Source organism: Cricetulus griseus, chromosome 2 (assembly GCF_003668045.3).
Source record: "Cricetulus griseus strain 17A/GY chromosome 2, alternate assembly CriGri-PICRH-1.0, whole genome shotgun sequence".
Taxonomy (NCBI): domain Eukaryota; kingdom Metazoa; phylum Chordata; class Mammalia; order Rodentia; family Cricetidae; genus Cricetulus; species Cricetulus griseus.
Window position 1 is genome coordinate 287,603,477 of NC_048595.1, and position 14,752 is coordinate 287,618,228.

At 45.6% G+C, this 14,752-nt stretch overlaps 1 long non-coding RNA gene across 1 annotated transcript in view; it reads left to right on the forward strand.

The window, feature by feature from the left end:
• The window catches only part of LOC118238372, a 50,235-nt gene extending 40,119 nt beyond the window's left edge, over window positions 1–10,116 (forward strand). The window contains exons 2-4 of the long non-coding RNA XR_004768483.1: window positions 1,594–1,687; window positions 2,818–2,935; window positions 7,856–10,116. This is a non-coding gene — a long non-coding RNA (uncharacterized LOC118238372). The remainder of the gene's footprint in view (window positions 1–1,593; window positions 1,688–2,817; window positions 2,936–7,855) is intronic.
• The last annotated feature ends 4,636 nt before the right edge of the window (window positions 10,117–14,752 follow it).

A 14,752-nucleotide genomic window follows, 5' to 3' on the forward strand; every position in this document is an offset into this window, starting at 1 on the left:
TCACATTTTCTCTAGCTCCATCCAGCGCCAGCATCTCCCTCCCAATGCTTAGGAGAAAAAAACCCAGAACAGGGTTTTTATTGTTTTCCTTCTTAAATGCTCAGTCACTTTAGTTCAGTGTAAACTATGTTTGAATGTGCATTTTCTATTCATTTCCATTTTTTGAAACACCAGACAGCGGTTTTCTTTAAAGGAGCAAGGATGATCTGGGGGTCATACTCTAAGAGTCTGATATTAACCAGGCCTCAGTTTACCATTCAAGTCTTTACTTCTTTCATTGTCTCTATCTTCCCCGCCCTGTGGACTTCCTGGAGCAGATGACAGTGCTCAGGCTGGAGTAAGCGGTGGGGTGAAGGATGGGGGTGTTCTCTAATAATCTATCATTATTTTGAATGTGGTTCCTGGCCTTTCTTGTACTTCAGGGTTATCTCAGAGAAATCCGACCACTGTTCTCTTGGTAAAAATGATGTGTCATCGGAGGAAATAAAAGGATCATTCCTTTATTTCTTCTCTCCATTGTTCCTTCATTTCTCCTCTCTATCATCCCTTCATTTCTCCTCTCTATGGTTCCTTCATTTCTCCTCTCCATTGTTCCTTCATTCTCTTCTTTCTGACCTGTTTGGGTACCAAGGTCTTATCATGCTGCTGACTAAAGTTGTGATTTTAGAAGTTAGCAGCTGGAGAGAGGAGAGCCTACCTCTTGCTGGGGCCCTGTAAGGGAGACAGAGCTTTCCAGAAGCTCAGTTGTCCATTCTATAGTAGTTGATCTTTGTACATGCTTTGTCAGAACGGCAAACTAACGGGATGGAGGTCAAAGATCTGAGGGCTGGGAGTGGGACTGAAAGCTGCCTCCCTGGGGAGTCACTCTGCTCACTGACCGTGTTATATATCATATTGTGGGCAGCATCTGGAAGCCTCGAGAGCAATGCAGTGTGGTGACTGCAGTTCATGGGGACCCAGGAAGCCCACAGTGATGGTCACAGGACATGCTTTGTCCCTTTAGAGGGCTGCTGCACATGGCTGGCCAGATTATACTTGCAAATGTGCTTCAGCATGTTGGCGGCAGTAAGGGGACATCAAGAGCACCAACAGTGCGGCCTTTGTTCTAATGATGCTGCAGGGAGGGGCTCTAGAGAAGAGGCAGATTTGGGAAGCATGGTCCATGCCAGGCGATGTCTGCTACATCTACATCTCGTGGGAAGCCTACTCTCAGTCTGGGCTCCTGGTGGCTTTCCTCTCTCTATTTGGGCCTACAGTAAAATTCCACATCAAAGCGTTTGTTTCAGTTGGCTCCTATTGCACAGCCTGGCTTCCTGGTGGAGGTGTCCATCCTCCTCTTTCTTCATTGACCTGTATTTCTCATCATGATACTGTTTAACTTGGGCCATCAGGCTTCAGTAAGACGTCACCTCTGCTGTCATCTTCCCAGCCCCTCTGAGGCTCAGTCCTCCTGTCCTGTAGACAGAGCTCAGCACCACTTCTGCCTGGAATGTCCTTAGTGGTTCCCACAGTCACTTGGGGTTTTTCCCCTTCTGTCTCTGGCTTCTGATTCTCTTTCTCTGTTATTCTTTCCTTGTTTTCTGGCATTCACAGAGACAAGTTCAAATCCTAGTGCTACTGGTTGCCTCACGGAGTGAAGGACATGCTCAAACCCCAGCCCCTGCTCCACCGGGTGAAGCTTGTACAGGTCAGTATTTACAAAGTGATTCACATGGAGCATTTCACAGAGAACATGCTTGATGCCTCCTGCTGCCTTGCGTTACTGTCAATCACTTCTCGTTCAGCCGGCTGCCCATCCAGTCCCTCCTGTGTTCTGAGCCCCGACAGCCCCAGAGAGCTAGCTCTGAGTGCTGCAGAGCGGGTGAGGAGGGATTTTGCTGTGCTGACTGTGGAGTCCATGATGGTTACCGAGAGAAACGAAGCTGATTTTGTTCCTATCCATTCTCCCTGGGGAAAGATGTTGGCTCCGTGTGCCTCTGGTGATGTGGGAGCCTGCTTCTGCTTGAGTCTTCTCCGAAAGATAGACAAATCCCTCACCAGCGTCTTCCCGGACTGTGCCATTCTGACGAAGGGAGTGGGATGTGTTTTCCGAAGTTACCCGCTAGCCTTTTCATTTTAGGCATTCTTGTAGTTTTTTGTACTGTAGTAAAATCACAAAGCTACGTAGCATGGTATCTCTGGGACTCTGTAGCTGGTGTATAGTGTGAGATGTAACCACGCACCTGGGCTGGCCCTCGGGAGGCCTCCAGCTTCCTGTTGTCGTCCCTCGCCATTAGAGGAAAGTCTCTCTCTGCTCACTCAGCACCACCTTTTGTGTTCCTACCCTGCTGCTCTGGGATCAGGGTGCTTTTCAGAGTGCTTTTCAGAATGCTCTCCTTACCCTGTCCCTCCCCATTCCTTCCCTTCTTCTCTTCTCCCCTTCCCATCTCAGCCCCCAGAACTGTGTGAGGAGGATTGGGTTTGCTGCTATGGTCCTTCAGAGGGAGGTGTGTGACAGAGACTCCTTCCTGGCCAAACACTAACTAGGCTCCTCCAACTAGGTACCCCGTCTTTGGGCATATCTCCAAGAGCCTAGTTCTAGCAAGAATCCTGGTAGGTCAGTTTAACCGCAATCAACTGCCACTTGATAATCATTCTGACTAAATCCCTCCTTCCCCCCTCCCCCTCCCAAACACCAGATCAAGACTGCTGACAGCTAGAGTTCTGCTGGGTCAGTGCAGCCACAATCACCCTCATCCACTGAGACCCGTCAGCCGTGTTGGCAGAATTCTCCACTGTCCCTTGTAGTTGAGACCTGTGTCCTCCCCTGTGTTGCAGAAGTCCCAAACCAACCTCCAAAGTCCCCAGGACTCTGAAGATCATTCACTGTTTCTTCTACGTGGAGAGAGCAGTTGCAGCCTGCCAGGGAAGGTCGTGGCTGCAAATGAGCATCCATGTGAGTACCAAGAGATACTTTATTAAAAGCCTTTGTTTTACCATAAGGGAAAAGATATTCATTATTTTTCTCGATTCCAGAAGGCAGCCAAACCATTAAGGGCTTACATCAAGGATTGCCCAGTTCACCTCTATGGGAACTGGCTGGTGATGCAGGTTTGTGAAGGGGCCCTGGTGTCCCAGTAGGCAGCACTGAAGACTTGGGAATGTAGTGTTGCTGTGGAGCAACATTAGTCAGCCCCACTTCCTCATGGGCCTTTGGGAGAGAGAGAGAGAGAGAGAGAGAGAGAGAGAGAGAGAGAGAGAGAGAGAGAGACTATGTGCTGTGTGCCTGCACTGTCTCAGATATTGTTAAGTTTCAAACCCAGGACAAATGGCTGAGGTGCCTATTTAACATATTAAAGTGGACCTGGCCTTCAGGTTCTCCCAGCATCCCTCAGTCCCTACTTGTTACAGAGTATGGCTGGCATACCCAGCCCTCCATCCTGAACCTCCAGTCTAGGGGCTGGGCTGCCCTTTCCACAGAGGCTCATCCAGATATGATCCAGACATTTTGGTTCCCCGCCCCTTTTTGTACTTTTGACCTCCTGGCTGCTGCACCTGGTTCCCTCTCTCTCCTCTCTCTATATGGCTCAGCTTGGCCTGGTCATGTTCACTCTGGACTCTCTCAGATGTCTCTGCCTCTGCCTATACTTTCCCTTTTATCTACAATATACTTTCTCCTCCACCACACCTAGGAAGTCTTCCTTTCCTTTTCTTTTTATTTCCTTTTTTTTTTTTTTTTTTCATTCAGAGCCACAGAGTCCCCAGCCCTATCTGATATCTGAAAGCCTAGGCTGCTTGGTTCTGACCTTAGTAGTGTCCCAGTCAGGAAAAGAATGATATGAGTCACCTTTGCAAGGGCCACTCAGGTTATTAGTGGGTGCCACAGGCCTTCTCCAAGGTCTCTGAATTACACAGGCCCAGGAGTACCTGCTTTGAGTCCACAAAGGTATATCTAAAGGAAACCTTGTGTTGGTCACTCTCAGCCAATTTGATATGAATTAGAATCACCTGGAAGACAAACCCTCAACTGAGGAACTGCCTCCATCAGATTGGCCTGTGGGCATGTCTACGGGGCATTTTCTTGATTAATGATTGATGTAAGAACCACTGTGGGCAGTGTTACTCCTAGGTAGGCAGTCCTGGGTTATGTAAGCAAGCAGTCTAAGCAAGCTATGGGGAGCAAGCCAGTAAGCAGTGTTCCTTCATGACTCTGTTTCAGTTTCTGCCTTCAGCTTCCTGCTGTGAGGAACTGCCCTACTTCCCTGTGACCCATAAGTTGAAATAGACCCTCCCCTCCTCAAGCTGATCTTGGTCTTGATGATTTATCCCAGCGACAAAAGGCTCACTAATCCATACCTAAAACATAGCTCAGACTAAATCATATCTAGTTACTATGGAAAGGAAGAAGGAAAGCAGAAGGCAGGGGAGAAGGAAGAGAGACAGAAAATGTCCCGGGCATCTCTATTTGTTAGCACTCGTGTTAGCACTCAGGTACTGGTCTGTACCTGAGGATTCTGAAGATGAAGTCAAAGTCATCATACAAAGATTGCTTTTCTCCTTTGCAAGCACTTGCCGTTGGTGTGCATTCTAGGCTTTCAGACACCATGTTGCTTTTTCCCACTGAGGCAGAATTTAGGAAACCGTACGGCCAGGTTTCTTTGTACAGATGCTTTGCCAGTTTCTTCTGTCCAGCCCACTGGGTTTATTGCTCTCATTTAGTTTAACTCATCCTAGTGCCTTAACTCCAGGTGCTTAAAATAGAGTTTAATGTTTTCATGACACCCTTTTCATTGCTTGCATTTAGAACTTGGAAGCAGAGGACATTTTATTATGCAGTTTTTAAATTTTGTTCTATGTGTATGAGTGTTGGTTTGCATGTATGCCTATGTTCCTTGTGTATGCAGTTCCTGTAGAGTCTAGAAAGGGGCTTCAGAATCCCCCTGGAAGTGGAACTACAGGTGGTTATGAGCTGCCGTGTGGGTGGGGGAACCAGACCCAGGTCCTCTGCAAGAACTTCCATTGCTCTTAATTGCCAAGGCATCGATCCAGGCCCTATTGGGAGCTTTTTATTCTGAACCTCCTCTGCAGTGTTAGAACCTTCTAGGATGGAAACAAATCAATAGCATTTGCTAAGCACACAGTTCTCAAAAAGGGCTGTTCATATGGAAAATAAATGAGGTCCAGAACACTACATCCTGTTGGTGGAATGGAGGCTTATTTCTCCTGAGGAGCCTCATTTCCAGGGGGCTGAGTGGAAGGGCCTTGAATGATAACCCAGCTGTTTACATTCAAGTGAGTTTGAGGGCGAGCAGCTCCTCTTAGTGGTCTCTGCTATTGAATCAAGGCTGAGAACACCTTGCTTTTTATGACTTTGGGGTTTCAAAGATGTTGACTGATGCCTTTTAGTGATCTGTGACATCAGGATGTCAATATTGTGTTATGCTGTCTGCCTTCTGCCCTTCCAATTAGCCTTCCTTTCTTACACTTGCATAGTCTTTGATTTTTCAAGTTCTTTATAGTTCACTGGCATCAGATACTGGTAGCCAATCCAGTGGAAAATTCCACTGGAGGAGAGCATTTTTTCCAATGTGAGACAGTTAGCTATTAATTAAGGCTGGTGCATGCCCTCAGAGCTCTCTCTCCAGAGATCACATCAGATCATGAGAGTGTCAGGAATAAAGGATTTCTGTTTGGAACTTCCTCTTCTGAGCATAGGATCCTGGGGTTGGGGATATAGAGTCCTTAGCATGTGTGAACCCTGGGCTAGATTTTCAACATCTCATAAAATGGTATGGTGGTCCATGCCTGCAACCCCAATACGGGAGAGGCAGAGACAGGAGGATGAAAAGTTGAAGATTATCTTTGCTAAATAGTTAAAGGCCACACTAAGCTACATGAGACTTTTCTAAAAAAAATAAAACAATAAAATAAAGGATTTCTCTTCTTGGCTTTCTTTTTTTGGAGTGTGTGTGTGTGTGTGTGTGTGTGTGTGTGTGTGTGTGTGTGTGTGGTGTTGTGGCCAAATTCTGAACCCCCCAAAATCACCAACAGACCCATTCCTATGTAAAAGCAAAGAGTCTTTTATTGTTTAACAAGCTAACCCCATTAGCTTGGGGCCTTCATCCATCCATTGTGGCAGATGGCTAGAGAAAGACCCGGAGATGCCACCAGGCAGGGTGTTGGGGGTTAGATATTGGGTAGAGCAAGGGGAGTGTCTAGGGATATGCAACAGTCTCAGTATTTTATGCACTTCCAGGCTTGGACAAACTGTCCTGTGTTGATTGGTCAACTGGTTGTTATGGCCCATAGGCCCTCCCAAGGTGGTTGCTATGCTCTGCACCTGATTGTCGTGTGCTTGTACCATAAAGTACACCCAGAGCTATAAAGCACAGCCCCACCAGCTAACTTCTGATTGGTTTCTTACTGTGAAGAGGGTATCTGACCTCCTAGTGACTAGGGCAGGCCCAGCAAGGTCAGGCAAGCACATGTTGAGTCTTTTCTGCAGCCTGCCATGGCTGCTGAAGCAGGGGGCTGGTGTCTTCATTGTGTGTGTAGGAAAAAAAAGGAATAAGAATTTACTCTTAGCCAGGCGTTGGTGGCACACCCTTTAATCCCAGCACTCCAGAGGCAGATCTCTGTGAGTTCGAGGCCAGCCTGGTTTACATAGCTAGTTCTAGGACAGCCTCCAAAACAATACAGAGAAACCCTGTCTCGAAAAACCAAAAAAAAAAAAAAAAAAAATTACTCTTTTCCTTTCCCACAAATATCAATCAGGCCTTTGTTATACATGCCTTTCACAAATTGTTTTTAAAGAAATTGGTTTCCAGCTTTATGTTTGGTTGTATGTCTTTGCAATTAGATTTTTTTCCTCTATAATCTTAATCATCCTGGAATACACTGAGCACTCTTGATGAGGTGGATCACCCAGTCCCTGAGAAGAAGAAGAGGAGGAAGAGGAGGGGGAGGAAGAAGAAGAAAAGGAGAAAGAAGGAAGAGCCACATAAGCCACACTGTCTTAGTCAGGGTTACTATTGCTGTGATGAAACACCATGACCAAAAAGCAAATTGAAGAAGAAAGGGTTAATTGTCTTACACTTCCATATTGCTGTTTATCATCAAAGGAAGTCAGGACAGGGATTCAAATGGCAGGAACCTGGAGGCAGGAGCTGATGCAGAGGCCACAGATGAGTGCTGCTTGCTTCCCCTGGCTTGCTCAGCCTGCTTTCTCATAGAACACAGGACCATCAACCCAGGAATGGTACCACCCACCATGGGCTGGGCCCTCCCACACTGGTCACTAATTGAGAAAATGTCTTACAGCTGGATCTCATGGAGGCCTTTCCTCTCTGCTGAGGCTCCTTCTCTGATGACTTTAGCTTGTGTCAAGTTGACACACAAAGCCGGCCAGTACACACATCTACAATGAGGATTCTATAAAGATGATTGACCAATTAGAACCTGGTGACTACGGAGAACTGGAATGTCAGATGCAGAGCTAGACTCCCTTGGGCTATCTGTGGCTCCCTTAAGAGCCATTCACTGCCCATGTTTGTCTGACCTAATATGGCATAAATCCTTGGGGGATGAACTTATCAGACGACTACTAGCTTCTACAAATTCAAAAGCTAACTCTGTCATTGGGTAGCATATAAAACCTATAGCAGAGATTCTTCAACTTGCTGTAACCTGTCTTTATGATGTTTCCACTAATGTTCTTTGTTCTGTTACTATAAAAACTTCATGAGCCCAGATACAGGATACCATGATCTTGGCTCAGTTTCAACACCATAGTGCCTATCTGCAACCAAGAAAGACAGGACCTCTACTGTTTTAACAACAATTGATGGATACGTTTCTTTTCTTGCTCCTTCTCTAGAAACCATCTGGGAGGGGCCCCACACTGATTCTAGCCACTTCAAGAACCATCAAAGTGTCTAAAAGCAGACCTTGTGTTCATCAGTCTTAAATCCAGCCTTGGAACAAAACAACAAAAACCAATAGCAAAAGCACAAAACCCCAAAATGAACAAACAAACAAAAGTCACAAAACCAAGGAGGAACCCAGTGAATGGATGCTTTCACAATCCTATCAAGAAATTCTCATGGACTTTGGTTTGGATGCTGGAAAAGCGCCCCTTGTTTTGACCTCTCTTGGTCCCTGTCTAGGCCTTGTAATACTCACAGCTCTTGCCTGTCCTCTTTCACGTCTCTTTCCAGGTACCAGTCAGGGACCCCGTTTCCTCTGTCACTTGGCTGTTATATGAAGGGAACTAGTGATGTGCTTGGGGGACTTTTAGGTAGACCTACTGGAGCCACCCTGGATGCTACACCTTATACACCCATTCACCAGGAAGAAGCCAGATCAGTCATTGTCCCAATACCATAATGGCAGTTAGAGTTACCTCTTCAGAATGGGGAATGAGGAGAATAGAATGTACAAACAGATCAGGCAGTCTAGGATAAAAAGACCCCAAAGGAAATTAGCTAGCTTCTTTCTCAGCTAAAAGCCAGAAATATCCTTGGGCCTCTTGGCAGCCTTGTCCTTGCCAGAGGCCAGAAATACCAGAAGTGTTTGAGGGATCTGATTCCTAATCTGATCCCTAAATGATTTTGGGTTTACCTTTTTAGGGGGGTGAGGTTAGAGTGGCAATTGGGCCTGTTTAGAGATAAGAATCTCTGTCCAAATGGAGACCTAACAGTTTTCCGTTTTCATACACTTGGAGCCTGCTTGCTCTTTCTCTACGGCCTCCCTGCCCACTGCACGCTGCTTCTCCACCATGCGTCTGACCCCCACATCAGCTTATACAGCATGGCCGCCCTCCCACCTTCCCTCCCTCCTTCTCTCCCTCTCTCCATGCTTCTCCAGGCTGTTGCTGAGAGTCACAGCTTGCCTGCTGTGGAGACTTTTAAACTCTAATAAAAGTGTCCTAGAGCTTCCAGAACAACAGTAAAATCAACCACCCTTTATGAAGCTGCTGCCACCGTGGAACGTGGTGTTTGGAGCAATTGGAATCTGCTTTCCTGGGCGACAGCCACTCATAATTAACTCTTGAGTAAGCCATCTCCCGTTTTCTCTGAGGTGAGAACTGGGGCTTGGGTGTTTGAGTCAATAGCCATGCATTAGCATATGCTAAGATGATTCACCACAGTTAGGGGATGATGATGGCTCAGAGGATGAAGACACTTGCCACCAAGCCTGTGACCTGAATTTGATCCCTGGGATCCACGTGGTGGAGGAAATGAACTGACTCATGGACATTTTCCTCTGACCTCCACCAGCACACTCCCCACACTCAAATAAACAAATACAGTTTTTGTTTTGTTTTTGTAGATGGTGTAGGGGAAAAGAGAGCTGATTCATTTCCATGGTGTTAGCCTTCTGCAGGAAGGGCTGTGACCTTTGCAAGTCATTGGAGCCACTGTCCTGTTGATATTTTGGGGCTGACAAGAAGCGAAGCCATTTTGGTAACTGCTGAGGGCACGAGCTGCCCGCCTGCCCGTGTTGCTGGAGAAACATTCTCCGAACACGCACTTTCAGCAAGCCCCAGGACTCTGCATCAGCACCAGCAGACACCACATCTCAGCTTAGGATGCAGGAGGCCCTGTTCTGTGTGCTGCCTGTCTGGTGACCAGGAGCAGTGACTCAGGTGTCAGAGCTGGCTTGGCACAACCTGGGTGACAGCTCCTACTGTCTGGCTACCTTTCTATGTAGACAGTGGCACAGTCCTCGATGTGAGGTTCACACAAAGCCCTGTTTTCAAAACATACAGCAATTCTGCACCACAAGAGATGCAGGGGAGGTTAGGCACCCATCATTTCACATCCACACAGTGATCTCCCTGCTCTGAATGTGCTCACTGCTCCATGCTACATCCTGGGCATTTATTGTGGGCCCAGCCCCGTGCTAGACCTGGCAATCCCGTGTCATGTAATTTGACACAAGCTAGAGTTATCTGAAAGGAGGGGCCTTCAATTGAGAAAATGCCTCCAGGGCATTTTCTAGCTATAGGATATTTTCTTAATTAGTGATTGATGTGGAAGGGCCCAGACCATTGTGGGTGGGGCCTCCCCTGGGCTGGTGGTCCTGTAAGCGGAATATCAGATCAGGTCTTCTTCTTCCTCTTCCTCTTCCTCTTCCTCTTCCTCCTCCTCCTCCTCCTCTTCTCCTCCTCCTCCTCCTCCTCCTCCTCCTCTTCTTCTTCTCCTCCTCCTCCTCCTCCTCCTCCTCCTCATCCTCTTCTTCTTTCTTGTTTTCTCTTTTTTTCTCCTCCTCCTCTGCCTCTTCCTCCTCTTCTTCTACATGGTCTCCCTATTATATAGCTCTGTCTGTCCTGGAACTCTATGTAGGCCATGCTGGCCGGAAACTCACAGATATCCACTGCCTTACAAGTGCTGGGATAAAAAGGTGTGCACCACTACACTGTACCTAAATTAAATTCTTGACCCAAAGAAACAAATAGGGGAGAGAGCAACCTTTTCAGTTCTCCCCTTCTGTTCTCCTCTTGTCTCTATCCTTTCCTTCCTTCCTCCTCCTCTTTCACCCCCCATCTCCATTGTCTAGAAAATGAAGAACTTCTATGGCCTTACCCATTGGAGCCTTGCTAAGAAAGTTCATCTTAGATGAAAGGCCTTGAAGTAAACGGGTAGTTTGCCAGGTTTTGCTTGGGCATGGCTGGCTGTGACTGCTAGCATACGCATCTGTTTACGATGACCCTTTTATTATGGAAGACCATTGGAAGACCATCAAATTACCCATTGTTCTGTGGACTGTGGTATGGAGCCTGAACCTAGGCTAGTTATGTGGGCTGAGTGGTTATTGCAGGACAATCATGCAAAATTGCCAAGGGCATTTTCATGTGAACTTTGTCAGCAATTTCTTGATAAGAATCTCATAAAGCAAGATCTCCCCACTGCCCCACCCCATACACACATCCACATAGACTTGGCCCTCTCTCGGTATGGCTTCTCTATTGGCAGATTCCACCAGGCAAGGTTAGAAAATATTTTTTAAGACTTGCATCTTCACTGAATGTACACAGATTTTGTTTATTTCATCATTCCCTAGTTGATGCAGTACAACTGCTGATTTACCATTTGTAAATGGTTTGGCTTTATAGGTTGTCTAGAGTTGATTTAACATAGACAGCAGGACATGAAACTACTCCACCATGTTATTTAAGGATTTGAGTGTTATGGGGTTTTAATATTTGCATAGGATTCTGGAACCAGTTCTTCATGGACACCAAGAGACGTCTGTGTAATCTCTATGTGCATATGTATGTATATATACCTGCATGTATGTATCTTTTATTTGAAGCACTGCCTCTTATATATAGCTCATATGGTCCTAAAGTTTCTGTGTAGCCAAAGATGACCTTGAACTCCTGATCTTCTGACTATACACCCAAGGACTGGGCTAGAGGCATGAACACAATGCCCAGCTCTATCTATCTATCTATCTATCTATCTATCTATCTATCTATATCTATCTATCTATCTCACCATCCATCAGCTACCACTTGCTTTTCTCTTTAGGAACTATGATATTTTAAAAGAAATAATAGTTCATCCGAATTCACACCACAGCTAGATGAGGATTGGTGACCTATAAGATGGTTTGTTTCCTCCTGGGAACTTGTTACTGATGCGGGAGCCTGCTACCAAAGTTCTGGTGTGAAGCGCCTGTGGGAGTGTCCTGCCACACTTGATACCAGCCCACAGTTCAGATGTGAGAGGAAATGAATCATCATGCCTGTTTGACTAACTTGGTTAATAGGAATCAGAAGCTCATATATCTAATAAGTACTGGGTCACAAGACCAGGTGATCTTAGTCTGGGCAGCTATAGCAACATACCTTAGACTGCATAGTTTATAGGGGACAGGTATGAATTGCTCATATTTCTCGAGGCTGAGGAATCCAAGATGATTTTGCGTTTGGCTGGCTGGTAAGGGATTGCTCTTTGCTCCGCAAATGACAACTTATTGCTTCCCCTTTACATGGCAGAAAGGGACAGGGAGCTTGTCTAAGAATCTTTTATGAAGGCATAAATCTCATTCATGAGAGCGAGAGCCCACATGGCTTAATCATTTTCCGTAGATGGCCCTTTCTTCATACTTACACACTGGGTACTAGGTTCCAAGTTTGCATTTTGTATGGGGAGGGGGAGACAAATGTTTGGGGTGTAGCATTAGTGTCCCTCAAGTGGTGAATCAAGGTTCATCGACGGAATAGAATCCTGTCTAGCAACAAAATGGATTGGGCTATTGTGCATGGGAAAATGAGTGAAACGCTAACTTTTCTGAGTAGACGAGGCCAGGTGAAAACTCTAATACCGAGTGGAGGCTAATCTTTATTGTCAGCCTCATGGGAGTAAGGATAACCTGGGAGGTAAACATCTCCAGAGATGCTGAGCTGAGGTGGGGAGACCCACTCTGAATGTGGGGGACACCCCTTGTCTTAGTCTCAGAAAGTGACCTAGCACCAACATTCATCTCTTTCTGACTGAAAGTGCTGCTGTTTTCTTGCTGTGAAGGACTCCACCTTCAAATTGTAAGGGAAAATAAACATTTCCTTTCTCATGTTCTCAGGTGTTTTGTGATAAGTAAAGAAGTTTCTCCAGAAGTTAGAACAACCATATGACCCAGCTATTTCATTCCTGTGCACACACACAAGGGACTCTGGGTCCTCTGTATCCATCCCTAGGGATGTTTGCCCATTCATGTTTATCACTTCTTTGGTCATGATAGTAAAGAAATGGAATCAGCCAAGATGTCCATTAGCAGATGGATGGGTAATTAAATTGTGTTCTACACGATCTATACAATGTGAATTCATTTGCCATAAGGAAAAATGAGTTCATGCAATTTATAAGAAAGTGGATGGATCTTGAAAATATTAATTTAGGCAATCCAGATTTAAAAAGTCAAGTCACAGCTGGGCGGTGGTGGCACACGCCTTTAATCCAGCACTCGGGAGGCAGAGGCAGGTGGATCTCTGTGAGTTCGAGACCAGCTGGTCTACAAGAGCTAGTTCCAGGACAGTCTCTAAAGCCACAAAGAAACCCTGTCTCAACCCCAGTCCCCCCTCCCAAGTCAAGTTACATGTACTCTCTCAGGTGCATATCTTGACTTTAAGTGTGTGTGTGTGTGTGTGTGTGTGTGAGAGAGAGAGAGAGAGAGAGAGAGAGAGAGAGAGAGTGTGTTTGTGTGTGTGTGAATGTGTGTAGATCAAATGACCAGAGAGTAGGTAATAAAACATATGACATAAAAACAGATAAGAGGATGTGAAGGGTAGAACAAGGGGTGGCAGGAGGTTGAAGAAGAAAAGGCCAAAGGGTTAACAGAAAGAATTATGTTTTAAAATCCCACTATGACACCTAATATGTTATGTGCAAAATTAAAAATTAAAATTAAAAATGGAATTTACTTAAAAATTAAATTTTTAATGATGTGTCCTAACTTGAGTTCTGAGAATTGAACTTGGGTCCTCCAGAAGAGCAACAAATGATTTAACCATTGCACCACCTCTTCAGCCCACCTTCTTATGACTGAATAGATGGATGGAGCTGGAACAAACTTCATTTAGTGAGTGTGGAGAACTATGAAGGGACAATCATTGAGCCATAATTTATGAAAACACAGGATAATAAAAATGAACACTTTTTTTTTTTGTTTTTGTTTTTACTCTGTTGTCCAGGTTAGCCTTGAACTCCTGGAGAACCCCCTGCCTCAACAACCTGTGCAATACTGAAATTAAAGGTGTATTCCACCATACCCAGCTAAAATCAATATATTTTGGATGGAATGTTCTAATTCACTCGTTTTAGCCACTAAATACGAGCAAGTATTTCAATAGTGGGAGCTCATCTACCCTTTGCCTAAAGTGGGAAAAGGCCACAGCATCATGGTTTTGTGAGCATCTGTACAACACACCAAAGGATGAATCCTCTTGTATCTGTGTACATGATTGCAGACACTGGAGTGTTATAGCTGAGGGTGACCTTGAACTCCAGTTCCCCCAGACTCTACCTTCTAAGTGCTGGTGATGCATGCACCACTGTGTTTGGTTTATGCATTGCTGGGGATTGAACCCAGGGTTTTATTCCTGCTAGGCGCTCACTGTACCAACTGACTAGACTAGACTCCAGACTAGATCTCCAGACTAGAGTAATTACTGAGAAGTAGTTCCTTTGAACATATGGTCAGGTTGGGTTAGTAAGTAGGCCAGGAAAGTACAATCAGCTTTTGAGCTAAGGCTAGCATAGTCAAAGGGGATTACTCCAAAGGCGATCTCTAAACTTTCTGCCTGGGAAGATACTGGTGGCGGGAGAAGGGATCCTTAATTGGCTATTAATGTCAAGCATGACATCACTCTCCCTGGTAGATTTCTTAATTCATCACCCTTCTTTCCCTCCCATGTCCGTTCTAGCTTTGGGGTAATCCACCCCCCTGTGATTTGCTGAGATGGTGTGGTTTCAGGTTCCAGAAACTAAATCTGTAAGTATTTTGAGTGAGAAGGGAATTTGCTGGAAGGAAGTCCTGCCATTTCAGGGCATTACTTTTGAAAAGGGTGAGGCCTATGCCCTTTCTTCAACATGATGCCTTTAGTGTCACTTGGGTTTGCCAAGACATTTCTTTCTGTCTCTCTTCAGAAGGCCAGCTTCCTGTGCAGTGTGCTTGAGTTGAGAGATGGTTTGCAGAGGTCTTTAACTGTTTGTCTGTGACTCCACATCCCACAAAATGAAGATTTAAAAAAAAAATGTTCAGACCCTGC